Source organism: Helianthus annuus, chromosome 16 (genome assembly GCF_002127325.2).
Source record: "Helianthus annuus cultivar XRQ/B chromosome 16, HanXRQr2.0-SUNRISE, whole genome shotgun sequence".
NCBI lineage: Eukaryota > Viridiplantae > Streptophyta > Magnoliopsida > Asterales > Asteraceae > Helianthus > Helianthus annuus.
This window is the reverse complement of record NC_035448.2, coordinates 99,320,450-99,335,554: the sequence shown is the minus strand read 5'-3', so window position 1 is coordinate 99,335,554 and position 15,105 is coordinate 99,320,450. Positions and strand designations below refer to the sequence as shown.

General features: G+C 37.1%; 1 long non-coding RNA gene across 1 annotated transcript; it reads left to right on the top strand.

Moving 5' to 3' along the window:
* Nucleotides 1–8,930: 8,930 nt before the first annotated feature.
* On the top strand, nucleotides 8,931–11,579 carry LOC118488356. Its single transcript, XR_004884357.1, has 3 exons — nucleotides 8,931–9,014; nucleotides 9,526–9,592; nucleotides 11,493–11,579. It is a non-coding gene; the product is annotated as an uncharacterized LOC118488356 (long non-coding RNA).
* The last annotated feature ends 3,526 nt before the right edge of the window (nucleotides 11,580–15,105 follow it).

Sequence of the window (15,105 nt, the reverse complement as noted above, 5' to 3'; positions counted from 1 at the left end):
AGTTAAGGGACCAAAGTTGATAGCAATCAAACTTGTTTTAATAAAACAAGAAAAATCAAAATCCAAACACACAAATGTGTGTCTGGATCGATGTAGAAACACAGGGGGCGACCAACTCACCCACAAACCCTAGTCTTGCAATTTTGTGACACCTATGTCACTTCAACCATCAAACAGATACCAAACCAATGAAATATTGTATTTCATACTTGGTATTTGTATAAATGTGTGTATCATTTGCACATATTAATTCTTGTTCGATTTCGGGCTTTAAATCGCTTTCTGGAAGGTTATACGCGACCTGATGCGTAAATATAACCAGTTTAATGCAACAAACACTCCGGAACAGTGAAATAGGCTTAACATACCTTAAATAACCCTTACATAACTTAGAAATAAGTTTTGGATGGTTTGGTATGCCGAAATCAAGTTTATTTGCTTACAGGGACTAAATTCGACAAACTGCGAAAGTATGTCAATTTGTACTATAACAGACCTTCCGGAACTTTATCATAAGTTAAATATGCCTTAAATATCCTTTACATACCTTAGAAATAGGCTTTGAGGTGTTTGGTGCGCAAATATAAACTTTATGCTCATTCAGGGCTAAAAGCGTCAAAAAGGGCATAAGTTTGCATTTTCTAGCATATTTTACGTTCTGAATACTTCCGGACTTCCAAAAATTTATGTAAGCATTAAAATATTTTATTTTAGTGTTTGGCATGATAAAATTCCATTCGTCGCTTAATTTGGATCGTTTTTGCGTTCGTTACGACTCCCGTCGTAATTAAGCGAATAACGCAACCGTACGAACAAATGAACCGACATCCGAGATATTTTTGAGCATGTTTTGAGTTCCCTATACTTTAACTTCATTTTAGAGGCTTGAAATGAGATTAACGGGGCTTAAACGTGTCAAAAATGGGCCGAATTGCATGTTTCTCAAGTTCAGGGACCATTTATGTCAATTCTGGAAACTATGCCCAGGCGGGCCGCGTGAGAGTTGGTGTGTGCCCTACGCGGGCCGCGTGAAAGTCCCAGATCAGCAAAAAAATTTGTTCCAGTTGTTACTAGTTGTTCCACACCCTTGAACCTGGTTTTTGATCATTCAAGGGGCCAAATTTTATGGTTTTTAAGAGCCCATGGTATCCAAATACCATGTGCCCACTTGGACGGCCGAGATCGAAGCATGTTTCGCGATGAACGATCCTAACGGTTGTGCCATTCCTATAAATACCCGCCTTCATCTCATTCTTACCTCACTTGATTTCTGAGATTTTCTCTAAGTTGCAGTGGTTATCACTTCATACCTGAGAAATACTTGGAAATCAATCTTGCGAGGACCTTCTGTAAGTATTCTTTCGCGTTTTTCGTTCGTTTTAGCGTTAAAGTCAAACTGTGTTTGACTTTCTGCATTAACCAGAGTGTATGGTCAATTCAAAGTTCGTTTGAACTTTATAACGTGAGCGTAATCACGATGGTTATAGTCCCTAGTGACTATACCTACTGATTTCCACGTTATCTAGGCTCAGTGACGAGTCGTAGTTCCGGCCAAAATGCGTTTCCTCGCGTATTTTGTAACCAAACTACTCTATGGTATCAAAACCGTTTGTTTTGATATCAAACCTGTTTTCTAACTTTACTAAACATGTTCTAGCATGTTTAGCTCGTCGCTTTTAGATTTGTGCTTGTTTAGGGTCGTAAAGGTAAGCGATCTAATCAATCGCTTATACTTTCGAACCCGACCCATTTGGTCGATCATTAGGATCCGATCAAACACTTTAGGTGACCAGAGTTGTATAGGGAATAACCTTTTGAGGTTATACCTTATGGTCACGTCGTTTAAGTAGTTGTATGATAAGTAATTCTTATGCCTTAGGAAAATTACCAAAATGCCCTTTTTACGCATAAATTCATTTTATATTTATCTTAAATACTCTAACTCTAATTAATACATCATTCATGATTGAATATACAAAAAGCATATGTAACCTAAATTTTGACATCTAAGCTGATTAGACAATAATATTAGACATGTTAAGGCATATATTACTTGTCATAGGACTAGTTAGGCGTTCCGAACGCGTTTTACGCGAACGACGCGTTAAAGTAGCGTAAGCTACCTAAACGGGTCGTAATGGGTCGTAAGCACTTAGGTTAGGTTTCATTTTAGTATGTAGGCTTTGTTAGACCATATCATATGAGTTCCAATACTCATTTGGTTTACGAAACCTCATACTATCCGATCTTCCGAGTTAGGTCCGGTTATTAATGTAGTTACCTATATTAGGTGCCGTTTGATTTCCGTGATCCCTCTAGCTTTGCTTGGTTGTTAATCAAGACTTCTAAGCACCCTCAAGTGAGTACATACACCCCTCTTTTACTGTTTTTCAAACGTTTTGGGGTGAAACACATGTGCCTACTTGTTACTTTCATGCTTTTCATGTTTTCATATCATATACTTGCTATGTTCACTAGTACACTATTAGTACATGATTTCATTATGTTTTTGCTATGTATGCCCATTGTGTGCATACTTAGTACGTTGTTTTACATTACCTTTTCATGCTATGTATGTTCATCATACTTAGTACATTTTACATCACATGCTATGTATGCCCATTTGTCGCATACTTAGTACATTGTTTGTGCATTTTTACCTATGGTTTAGTTGATACATATTTCACTTGCCATACATGACATTTTATTTACACATTACTTGATTGACATTTGACATAGACATTTTTGATATTGATATACACATTTCATGGACTACATTTTGACATGGTTTTCACAAAGACATTTGACAATTGGTTTAGACATGGGCAATTTACATTGGTGGTTTGTTTGGGTAAATGATTTAAGTAACGAGACGTGTGTAATGTGGTACAAGCATGGTGGATACGCTGCTGGTACTTCCTATATATAAGTGCTTGTATTATATTACATGTCGTAGCGTTATTTATAATCATTCAATTTGGACTTATACATTTTATACAAATGACATATTTTTCACAAGACATTGTTTCACAAAACAGTTTGTTTTATACAAATTCATTTTACTTGGTTATTCATTTAACCTTACATCATTTTTTTACTATACATATCTATCATCGATTTTCAAACGATTTATAAAACAAAACATTTTACAAGGATCATGACTGACTTTTGTTAAACAACTTTTTCCAAACTTATAAGTCATGAATCCTAATTCAATAAAACCTATGTACTCGCCGGCATTTTTATGCTGACGTATTTTCACATGTGTTTCAGGTACAGTAGTTGGTGTTATATGATGATGATATTGGTGTATGCTCACATAGGAATGCACAAGGCCTTAGTGACATTAAAAGATGCAAGACTAGTTGATTATGTTATGTTTCTTTGTTTGTTAAGACATTTTAATTTCTTTTAATCAATAAAACAACATTTCAATTTTCCATGTGTTAGGAAACAATGATTCTGTTACAACACTCCCCGACAATTCCGCCACGTTTTGTTGTTTTACGTGGTCGGGGTGTGAAAGAAAAGTTGGTATCAGAGCCAATGGTTATAGGGAATTAGGTTATTAGTAATGCTTTGACCTAGTCTATAACCTTCCTAGGACCCTAACGCGAGTTTACTTGCGTTTAGTCATAAAACAATACCGTCACTTATCCTTAAGTGACAACCACAATAAGAACATAAATTTGATCTGCCTTGAAAACTAATCATCTGTTCTAGGATGATTTATTATAAGGTTTTGAACCCTTCCAGTTTGACTCATATTTGGCTTAGTGCCTTTTGAGTTTTCAAACTCATCAAAGTTTGGGTCTAAATAATGTGAACATGTGCAAACTGGAAGAGTGGGTGCCTGTACTCTGAGTCTTCTGTCTAAGGCTAGAGTGTTCGTACAAATCCGCAGCATCGAACCAGTCACTCTTACCTGGGAACTCTTGGGGTGAGTGTCCACTTATAGGCGAGCATATCTTCGTGATACATTATATTAACCCAGATACTTTGATTAGTCACTGTTTCATTTGTTTGCCTTTGGTAACAAACAAATGGTCACAATCTTCATGCGTTGTCATTTTCTTTTGGCTATCTTTCGCTTTTTTCCTCCTATGCCTTCCATTGTCTTCAAGATGCCTCTTCATCGCAACAACGCTCAAATGTCCGAACTAGGTGCCGCAATTACCCAGCAAATAGGCGTCGTACTCCAGAGGACCGTTGATTTAGCTATCACCATGACTCGCTTCAGGGAATGAAGCCGTATAAGGGAACTGCTCCTTGGTGCAATCAATGTAGTCGTCATCATCCGAATCAAATACCCTGTTTCAAATGTACCGACAGTGGACGATGGGGACATTTGGTTTACATGTGCCGCTTTGCAATCCAAAGCAAAGCTGTTACAATCCTGCTGCTGCTCAACCTTCAAATTCTGCTTCATATGTCGCCTTGGCATATCTAGCGCCTCAGCCTCATGAACTTTCTACCTTGTGTATCGACTTAAGCATGCCTAGTGCAGGGTGCCGGAACACCTCTCGTTACACAAATTCCAAAATTCCATGTAGGATCTTTCTATCCTCATAATTAGATCCTTGTGGATGGGTATCGTTCATCGGATCCCTTAATTGAATTCTTTGTATGATTCAATACATACATTACGATTCAATAAGGACAAAGCCGAATTCCTATTAAGATTTTTCTATCTTCATAGATAGATTCTTGAAAATGATTAAAGTGCCAAATGAAATCCATGGATTGGATTCCTGGTGTGCTTTAAGTATCCACGTCCAAAGATAACAAATTAAAAGTAAAATTAAACAATTATGTGATTATGTGCTTATATTCTCCCTTTTATGTTTTTTTTTTGTGATCCAAATTTTTGTTATCCAAATCCTCGAAGAATCTTCCATATCTTCGTATAAGGGATTCATAGTAGGATATAAAAAGGTACTACCTCAATCCTTAATGGGCTTTAACATTATAGTTAAAACCCTTGGATTATAAAGTACTATTCCAAAGTTTAAGGACATCATGTGTTGATGTAATTCAAGATTCCTCTTGGGTAGTGTAGTTAAAGAGATTGATTCGGCAATCTAGTTAAAGATATCATGCATTGATATAGTTAAAGAGGCCCTCTGGTGGTCTAGTTAAAGAGATCATTCGTCGATCTAGTTAAAGAGATTGGTTCGGCAATCTAGTTAAAGATATCATATGTTGATATAGTTAAAGAGGCCCTCGGGTGGTCTAGTTAAAGAGATTATTTGTTGTTCTAGTTAAAGAGATTGGTTCGGCAATCTAGTTAAAGATATCATGGTTGATATAGTTAAAGAGATCATTTGTTGATCTAGTTAAAGAGATTGGTTCGGCAATCTAGTTAAAGATATCATGTGTTGATATAGTTAAAAAGGCCCTCGGGTGGTCTAGTTCAAAAGATTGTTTGATAATCTAATTAAAAAGATCCTTTGGTGACCTAGTTAAAGGGACTCTATTGAAGTCTAATCACCATAGGATTATTCCTTTGATCTTTTCAACTTCATGTTTCAAGCCCTCACAAGTTTCCTCTAAATAAATTTCGGGACGAAATTTCCTGAAGTAGGGGAGACTGTGACACCTGTGTCACTTCAACCATCAAACAGATACCAAACCAATGAAATATTGTATTTCATATTTGGGATTTGTATAAATATGTGTATCATTTGCACATATTAATTCTTGTTCGATTTCGGGCTTTAAATCGCTTTCTGGAAGGTTATACGCGACCTGATACGTAAATATAACCAGTTTAATGCAACAAACACTCCGGAACAGTGAAATAGGGTTAACGTACCTTAAATAACCCATACATAACTTAGAAATAAGTTTTGGATGGTTTGGTATGCCGAAATCAAGTTTATTCGCTTATAGGGACTAAATTCGACAAACTGCGAAAGTATGTCAATTTGTACTGTAACAGACCTTCCGGAACTTGATCATAAGTTAAATATGCCTTAAATATCCTTTACATAGCTTAGAAATAGGCTTTGAGGTGTTTGGTGTGCAAAATTAAACTTTATGCTCATTCAGGGACTAAAAGCGTCAAAAAGTGCATAAGTTTGCATTTTCGCGCATATTTTACGTTCTGAATACTTCCGGACTTCCAAAAATTTATGTAAGCATTAAAATATTTTATTTTAGTGTTTGGCATGATAAAATTCCATTCGTCGCTTAATTTGGATCGTTTTTGCGTTCGTTACGACTCCCGTCGTAATTAAGCGAATAACGCAACCGTACGACCAAACGAACTGACATCCGAGATATTTTTGAGCATGTTTTGAGTTCCCTATACTTTAACTTCATTTTAGAGGCTTGAAATGAGATTAACGGGGCTTAAACGTGTCAAAAATGGGCCGAATTGCATGTTTCTCAAGTTCAGGGACCATTTCTGTCAATTCTTGAAACTATGCCCAGGCGGGCCGCGTGAGAGTTGGTGTGTGCCTTACGCAGGCCGCGTGAAAGTCCCAGATCAGCAAAAAAATTTGTTCCAGCTGTTACCAGCTGTTCCACACCCTTGAACCTGGTATCATAATCATTCTAGGGGCCAAATTTGATGGTTTTTAAGAGCCCATGGTATCCAAATATCATGTGCCCACTTGGACGGCCGAGATCGAAGCACGTTTCGCGATGAACGATCCTAACGGTTGTGCTATTCCTATAAATACCCACCTTCATCTCATTCTTTCCTCACTTGATTTCTGAGATTTTCTCTAAGTTGGAGTGGTTATCACTTCATACCTGAGAAATACTTGGAAATCAATCTTGCGGGGACCTTCTGTAAGTATTCTTTCGTGTTTTTCGTTCGTTTTACCGTTAAAGTCAAATTGTATTTGACTTTCTACATTAACCAGTTTATGGTCAATGCGAAGTTCGTTTGAACTTCATAACGTGAGCGTAATCACGATGGTTATAGTCCCTAGTGACTATACCTACTGATTTCCACGTTATCTAGGCTCAGTGACGAGTCGTAGTTTCGGCCAAAATGCGTTTCCACGCGTATTTTGTAACCGAACTACTCTAGGGTATCAAAACCGTTTGTTTTGATACCAAGCCTGTTTTCTAACTTTACTAAACATGTTCTAGCATGTTTAGCTCGTCGCTTTTAGATTTGTGCTTGTTTAGGGTCGTAAAGGTAAGCGATCTAATCAATCGCTTATACTTTCGAAACCGACCCATTTGGTCGATCATTAGGATCCGACCAAACACTTTAGGTGACCATAGTTGTATAGGGAGTAACCTTTTGAGGTTATACCTTATGGTCACGTCGTTTAAGTAGTTGTATGATAAGTAATTCTTATGCCTTAGGAAAATTACCAAAATGCCCTTTTTACGCATAAATTCATTTTAAGCATATGTAACCTAAATTTTGACATCTAAACTGATTAGACAATAATATTAGACATGTTAAGGCATATATTACTTGTCATAGGACTAGTTAGGCGTTCTGAACGCGTTTTACGCGAACGACGCGTTAAAGTAGCGTAAGCTACCTAAACGGGTCGTAATGGGTCGTAAGCACTTAGGTTAGGTTTCATATTAGTATGTAGGCTTTGTTAAACCATATCATATGAGTTCCAATACTCATTTGGTTTACGAAACCTCATACTATCCGATCTTCCGAGTTAGGTCCGGTTATTAATGTAGTTACCTATATTAGGTGTCGTTTGATTTCCGTGATCCCTCTAGCTTTGCTTGGTTGTTAGTCAAGACTTCTAAGCACCCTCAAGTGAGTACATAGACCCCTCTTTTACTGTTTTTCAAATGTTTTGGGGTGAAACACATGTGCCTACTTGTTACATTCATGCTTTTCATGTTTTCATATCATATACTTGCTATGTTCACTAGTACACTATTATTACATGATTTCATTATGTTTTTGCTATGTATGCCCATTGTGTGCATACTTAGTACATTGTTTTACATTACCTTTTCATGCTATGTATGTTCATCATACTTAGTACATTTTACATCACATGCTATGTATGCCCATTTGTCGCATACTTAGTACATTGTTTGTGCATTTTTACCTATGGTTTAGTTGATACATATTTCACTTGCCATACATGACATTTTATTTACACATTACTTGATTGGCATTTGACATAGACATTTTTGATATTGATATACACATTTCATGGACTACATTTTGACATAAACATTTTGACATGGTTTTCACAGAGACATTTGACAATTGGTTTAGACATGGGCAATTTACATTGGTGGTTTGTTTGGGTAAATGATTTAAGTAACGAGACGTGTGTAATGTGATACAAGCATGGTGGATACGCCGCTGGTCTTCCTATATATAAGTGCTTGTATTATATTACATGTCGTAGCGTTATTTATAATCATTCAATTTGGACTTATACATTTTATACAAATGACATATTTTTCACAAGACATTGTTTTACAAAACAATTTGTTTTATACAAATTCATTTTACTTGGTTATTCATTTAACCTTACATCATCTTTTTTTACTATACATATCTATCATCGATTTCCAAACGATTTATAAAACAAAACATTTTACAAGGATCATGACTGACTTTTGTTAAACAACTTTTTCCAAACTTATAAGTCATGAATCCTAATTCAATAAAACCTATGTACTCGCCGGCATTTTTATGCTGACGTAATTTCACATGTGTTTCAGGTACAATAGTTGGTGTTATATGATGATGATATTGGTGTATGCTCACATAGGAATGCACGAGGCCTTAGTGACATTAAAAGATGCAAGACTAGTTGATTATGTTATGTTTCTTTGTTTGTTAAGACATTGTAATTTCTTTTAATCAATAAAACAACATTTCAATTTTCCATGTGTTATGAAACAATGATTCTGTTACAACACTCCCCGACAATTCCGCCACGTTTTGTTGTTTTACGTGGTCGGGGTGTGAGAAATTTCCACCAAATTGAGGGCTCCAATCTAGTCTAAATCGATTTCCAAGCACAAATTCGTGATCACTTCGTTGAAGGGATCATAAGGTATGCGAATTTTAGTGTCTTTGATTCATCTCAAGTTCTAGACAAATTGTGAAAAATCGAAATTTAGCTTGATTATGTGATATATAGATGAAACTTGTAATGAAAACAAGTTTAAAAACAAATACTAGTTGATAATTGCAGAAATCATGTCAAAAATTATGAAATTTATAAGAACCCATTCATAGAATAAGTGGGTTTTGCAAAATAGGCTGAATACTAGAATTATCACTATCACAAGTGATATTACTTGGTATCTATATGATGAATTTAACATTTGAATGCATGCTTGACATGATGAAACCAAATTGTGTGAATTAATATGCGAAAATAACAAGTTGTGGACTTGATTCTAGTTAGATAAAAATCAGACCCGCTAGGTGTTCGTTAAAATGCCTAAGTGAGGGTTAATATGTTAAGAATCGGATGAAAACGCATATTTGATTATTTTAGCAAATTATGCGGTAATAACTATGAAAAGAGTTCTAAATTGAATGTGAATTGAACTCTTTAGGCGAGGAATCCGGATCGTCGAGTGGACAAGCTGGAGAAGATACGCGTTTGAAGGGTGCGCTTTAAAGGTACATGACTTGTTGTCTCGTTACATTTATATAGATAAACCTAGTTGTAGATATGTTTAATATTGATATAGCGAAAATGATGGCGTTTGGTATGTCAATGAAGTGGTGTAATTCACTCGACAACCAAACGGGTCAAACTAGTTAAATAAGTATGTTGTTAACATCATTGCTTAAAATAGCCGTGTTGGAATGTCAATGAAGTGATGCAACTCACTCGACAAACCCAACGGTTTAAATAATGGACGAATTGTTAAGTGTTTGAAACAACTTAAACATCATTTGTTAAATTTGGGTTGACAAGCCCAGGAATGGGTAATTATGGTGAGAAACCAACATTGACGAGTTATGTAAGTACGTGACCTATGGTTTCGTACATTATGTTTATTTATTTATTTCTAGTTAGTTTTATTGGAATTAGCCAAAGAGGAAAACCCGTTAAGTCGCGGAAGTGACGAAGTGCCTTAGACAAATAAAACGGGTCAAAACATGTATTAGAAATAGAGTTTGGAATGTCTCGAAATGGTGGTCTCCATTCGACAGCCAAACGGGTCAAAACAGGCTGAGTAGTAAACGTCTAAGTCAATGACCATAAACAAAGCGTAAGCCGTGAAGCGGACACGCTAACTAGTTGCAAAAACATGAACCCTTGTAGAGGGATTAAAACTCGGAATTTTTATTTGTCAAATGATTTCGAAAAGCATGTTTAAATCCTTGAAAACAAGCACGAAGATTACTGCCTAAGTGTCCCTCTAGAAGGGAGCAAAACGCTATAGTGGGTAAACCGGGATTGGGTAAATCGGTCGTAGACATAAGATGACAATAAAACAAGTTGTTGAACTTGTAAACAAACGGCTCGAATAAACAAAGAGCCAAAATAAAGGCCAACTGTTTTTAAACTGAAAATTTATGTGAGTAATGTTGATAAACGGGTCCGTAATTTAAGTACGGTCGCGTAGGAAAAAGAATCGGCTAAAACGGACGCCCGAGTCAAAAATTATGATGGTTCAAAGTTAGAATTTAGTAAATTTTCGTAGCTGGGCAAAATGCAGGTCCAGAAACCGGACCTGCTGGAAAATGCACTCCCCCGCGCCACGCGACGGGGGTACAAGGATCCGGCGCGACACGCGGGGCCGCCCGCGGCACGCGAAGACGTTGACTGGTTCTGGCGCATGGCGCGACAGAATTGAAACCAGAATTTTATTATTTTTGTTATGTTTTTGTCATTAGGGCTTGTCAAGGCTCGGTTATTATTGTCAAAACTAATTACTTATGTGGTTTTGACCTCAGGTGATGTTCGTTAGCTACGGATGCCGATCAAGCATGATAAAGAACCTAACACTATTTTTGAATACTTCCGCGCTAATCTCTTCTAGCTAGACTATGTTGTTTTTGAAAACTTTATTAGTAGTGAATGTTTTAAGCTAAAAGGTTGGTTATGTTAAATCGCCTAAACAATGTTTATCTTAACTTGTTAATTAAGTTTTGGTAAGTATGCATTCTGTTTTTAAACTGAAAATTTATGCGAGTAATGTTGGTAAACAGGTCCATAATTTAATTACGGTCGCGAAGGAAGAAGAATCGGCTAAAACGGACGCTCGAGTCAAAAGTTATGATGGTTCAAAGTTAGAATTTATTAAATTTTCGGAGCTGGGCAAAATGCAGGTCCAGAAACTGGACCTGCTGGAAAATGCACTCCCCCGCGCCACGCGACGGGGGCACAAGGATCCTGCGCGACACACAGGGCCGCCCGCGGCACGCGAAGATGTTGACTAGTTCTGGCACGTGGCGCGACAGAATTGAAACCAGAATTTTATTATTTTTGTTATGTTTTTGTCACTAGGGCTTGTCAAGGCTCGGTTATTATTGTCAAAACTAATTACTTATGTGGTTTTGACCTCAGGTGATGTTCGTTAGCTACGGATGCCGATCAAGCGTGATAAAGAACCGAACACTATTTTTGAAGACTTCCGCGCTAATCTCTTCTAGCTAGACTATGTTGTTTTTGAAAACTTTATTAGCAGTGAATGTTTTAAGCTAAAAGGTTGGTTATGTTAAATCGCCTAAACAATGTTTATCTTAACTTGTTAATTAAGTTTTGGTAAGTATGCATTCTGTTTTAAAAAGGCCCGTATTTTAACATTAGAATAATAGAGATTTAAGATAAGTGTTACACAAGGAGATGTGTAGGCAGGGTACTGAACATGGAAACGAAGGTCAAGATGGTAGCGGCAATCGCGGAGGAAACAACGACAGCAACAACGGCTATCAGAATGGAAACAGTAATGATTAAGAACAAGGTTAAGGCTGTGATGAGTGCAAGTTTCACCATGGAGGTCAATGTCTGAGGCCTAAGTGCGATAGGTGCGGAAAGGAAGGACACAACAAGGATGCTTGTTGGGCGAATTATCCTAGACAAGGAGGAAATGATGACGGCAACCAAGAAGAAAATGATAGTGGTAGAGTTCCAGTCTACTACAAATGTGGGGACGTGGGGCACTTTAGGAAAGATTGCCCTAGGAAGTATAACCACAACCATGGAAGAGCGTACAACATTGGAGCTCATGAAGCACGCCAGAGTCCGAACGAAGTCACTGGTACGTTCCATATTAAACAACACTTTGCATCTGTGCTATTTGATACCATTGCCGACTATAGCTTCGTATCTCTAGAGTTTAAGAATATACTTGGTTTAATAGAAAGTAAGTTAGATATCCCGTACTCAATAAGAACTAGCTAATGGGAAGCTAGTAGAAGCTAATGAAGTGATTAGAGTCTGTGTTATAGAGCTGGAGAGCGTGAGATTTCAATAGATTTTCTACCAGTTGATTTAGGAAGCTTCGACGTCGTAGTTGGGAAGGATTGGCTGTCGAGGGATCATGTTGAGATAGTACCCATGAGGAAAATTATTTGCATCCCGATGACGAATGAAGAGACGATCATGATTCATGGGGAGAAGCTAGATACGCCTCTACGAATTATTAGTTGTTTGAAGGCACAGAAGTGTTTGCGTAAAGGATGTGTTGCCTTCATAGCTCATGTCGTGGACAAAGAAGCCGAAGGACAGAAGCTCGAAGATATCCCTGTGGTAAGGGAATATCCTGAAGTCTTCCCCGAAGGCTTGTTAGGATCACCCCCTCAAAAACAAGTCGAGTTCCACATTGACTTGGTTCCAGGCGCCTGTAGCTAAGACACCTTATCGACTTTCGCCTTTAGAGAGGCAAGAGTTGTCAATGCAGCTTCAGGAGTTGTTAGATAAGGGATTTATAAGGCAAAGCTTCTTGCCTTGGGAAGCTTCAGTTCCGTTAGCCAAGAAGAAGGGTGGTAGTTTTTCAAATGTGTACCAATTACCGGGAGCTGAACTAGCTAACCATCAGGAATCGATATCCATTGCCGAGGACTGAAGATTTATTCGACCAACTTTAGGGTTCAAGTCGCTATTCCAAGACCAACCTCCAATCAGGTTACCACCAGCTGCGGATTCAGGAAAAAGTATACCGAAGAACAGTGAGTCAAGAATTTGTTTCTAGACATACGCTAGCGTTGAGTTTTATGCATGGTACACAAACAGTTAGACACAGAATACAAAACTTGGAGAATCTAAGAGACATGTACTTAGGACCTTTGGGAACTTAGGTCAAAATTCACTAAAGGTTATCACTTAGGAACCGTGACCATTAACTTGAGCAAACACCATTATTCTGTCATGCATGCTATTTTAGTTAACCAAATAGGCGAAGCACTCCAATTTCTTTTATTGAAATTCCCACTTTTATATCTAGCGAGTAGATTTTTACACCCCCACTCCTCTAAATGGTAGTTACATCACGACAATTTTCTTCGTTAGAACAGACACTCCTTTGTTTCGGCACTTGATCATTTCATAATTACACATGCCACGTTTATTACGCATGTGGCTTCCCTTCTAATGATCAATTTCATCAAAGTTACAAATATCATTTCGCCATATCCAGTTATTACCTTGTGACTCGGATATTCTGCATTATTGTAAGTATCGACCCCTTGATATTGAGTCAACAGAACCTTCTTGAAATTTCCATTCTTTCCAGTTACATACATGGTTTATCTTTGTAACATTGCCGAAATTTCCTTGTCGATACATATGTTTATTGTCAGATTACGCTTAAACCAATCTCAATTGCTTGGACTTGTCCATTTCGCATATTCAATTCAAGACACCATATGATGTATTGAAAGCATCATATTCAAATTCATTTTAACAAGTGTTTCTCTTGTTCCGAGTCATAGTAGACTTGTTTGGTCTACGACTCCATTAAATCATTCACTGATTTCAACACCTTGTGGTGATGTTTTCACTAAATTGAAGCTTGCACTAATCTCGTTGACGCATCTCATACACAGATTTAATTGATTATCTATTGACTTGCTCTAAATCCGTTCTGGTTTATCATGTTAAAGCGGTCTTAACACAGTTGTGTGCTAAGACAATGGTACACAAAGTCATTTTTATATTCCGGTGTACCTATCAATGTTTCTTTCATCATCGATCGAATGCCTTGCAGTATTCATTATTTTTCATCTTCGATCGAAAACAGTAAGTCTTTGGTGTTCTATATTCAATTGAAAAATCCTACGATGACATTTGAATCAAATGTTCAGGTCTGCTTCATTACACTCTCATTTGATTTCAAACACGATGAACTTGTTCGGTCACCGCTATTATTGAATTATGTTATTATGACACCTTGTGGTGTCGGTACAAACTTGTAGCTTGTGCTAATCATGGTCAACCGTTTCACACGAAACTACACGTACTTTTGTTTAACTCGTCGTTTAAACATTCTTAATGCAACTACGTTAAGACAAAGATACGCCAGATTCGATTGTGTTTCATTTCGATGTATTCTCGTAATTCAATAATGTCAACACACTAATTTTATTCATTTATTTGTTCGAAAGTTGACGGATCATTTTCACGTTACAATTACTTTTGAGTTTGTTGATTCTGAGTTCAATTAGCGGATGTTACTGGTTCTAGAAGTCATTTAAATATTGTAAACGATCCTTTGGAATCCTATCGGTCGAAACTCCTCTTTTATTGAACCCCTGTGAAATAAGTTACACTAGATCGTACATCTATACGTCTCGTATCCCTTGACGTCAAATTCTGAAAGACATACCTTTTAACCGCTGAATTCCTATTGTTGTAATGTGTCCTTGGATTCATCTGACTCGAATAAGCTTTGATTCGGTTTCATGGTTATTTACTTTGGTATTATTCATATCCATACACGCATAATGTAACCCCAAGGAGTTAATGTAGTTTAAATTTCGAGGACAAAATTTTCTTAACAGGGGGAGAATGTGACAACTGTCAAAATTGCATGCATCCGTACAATTATTAAACAATGATTAGAGCTTAATGACTGTGTTGAATTACAATAAATTACTGTAGTTGCTTTCTGATTATTACCATATACATACATGTGCATCATATATTGCAAATGACATATCATTACTTCATACAAACTTTA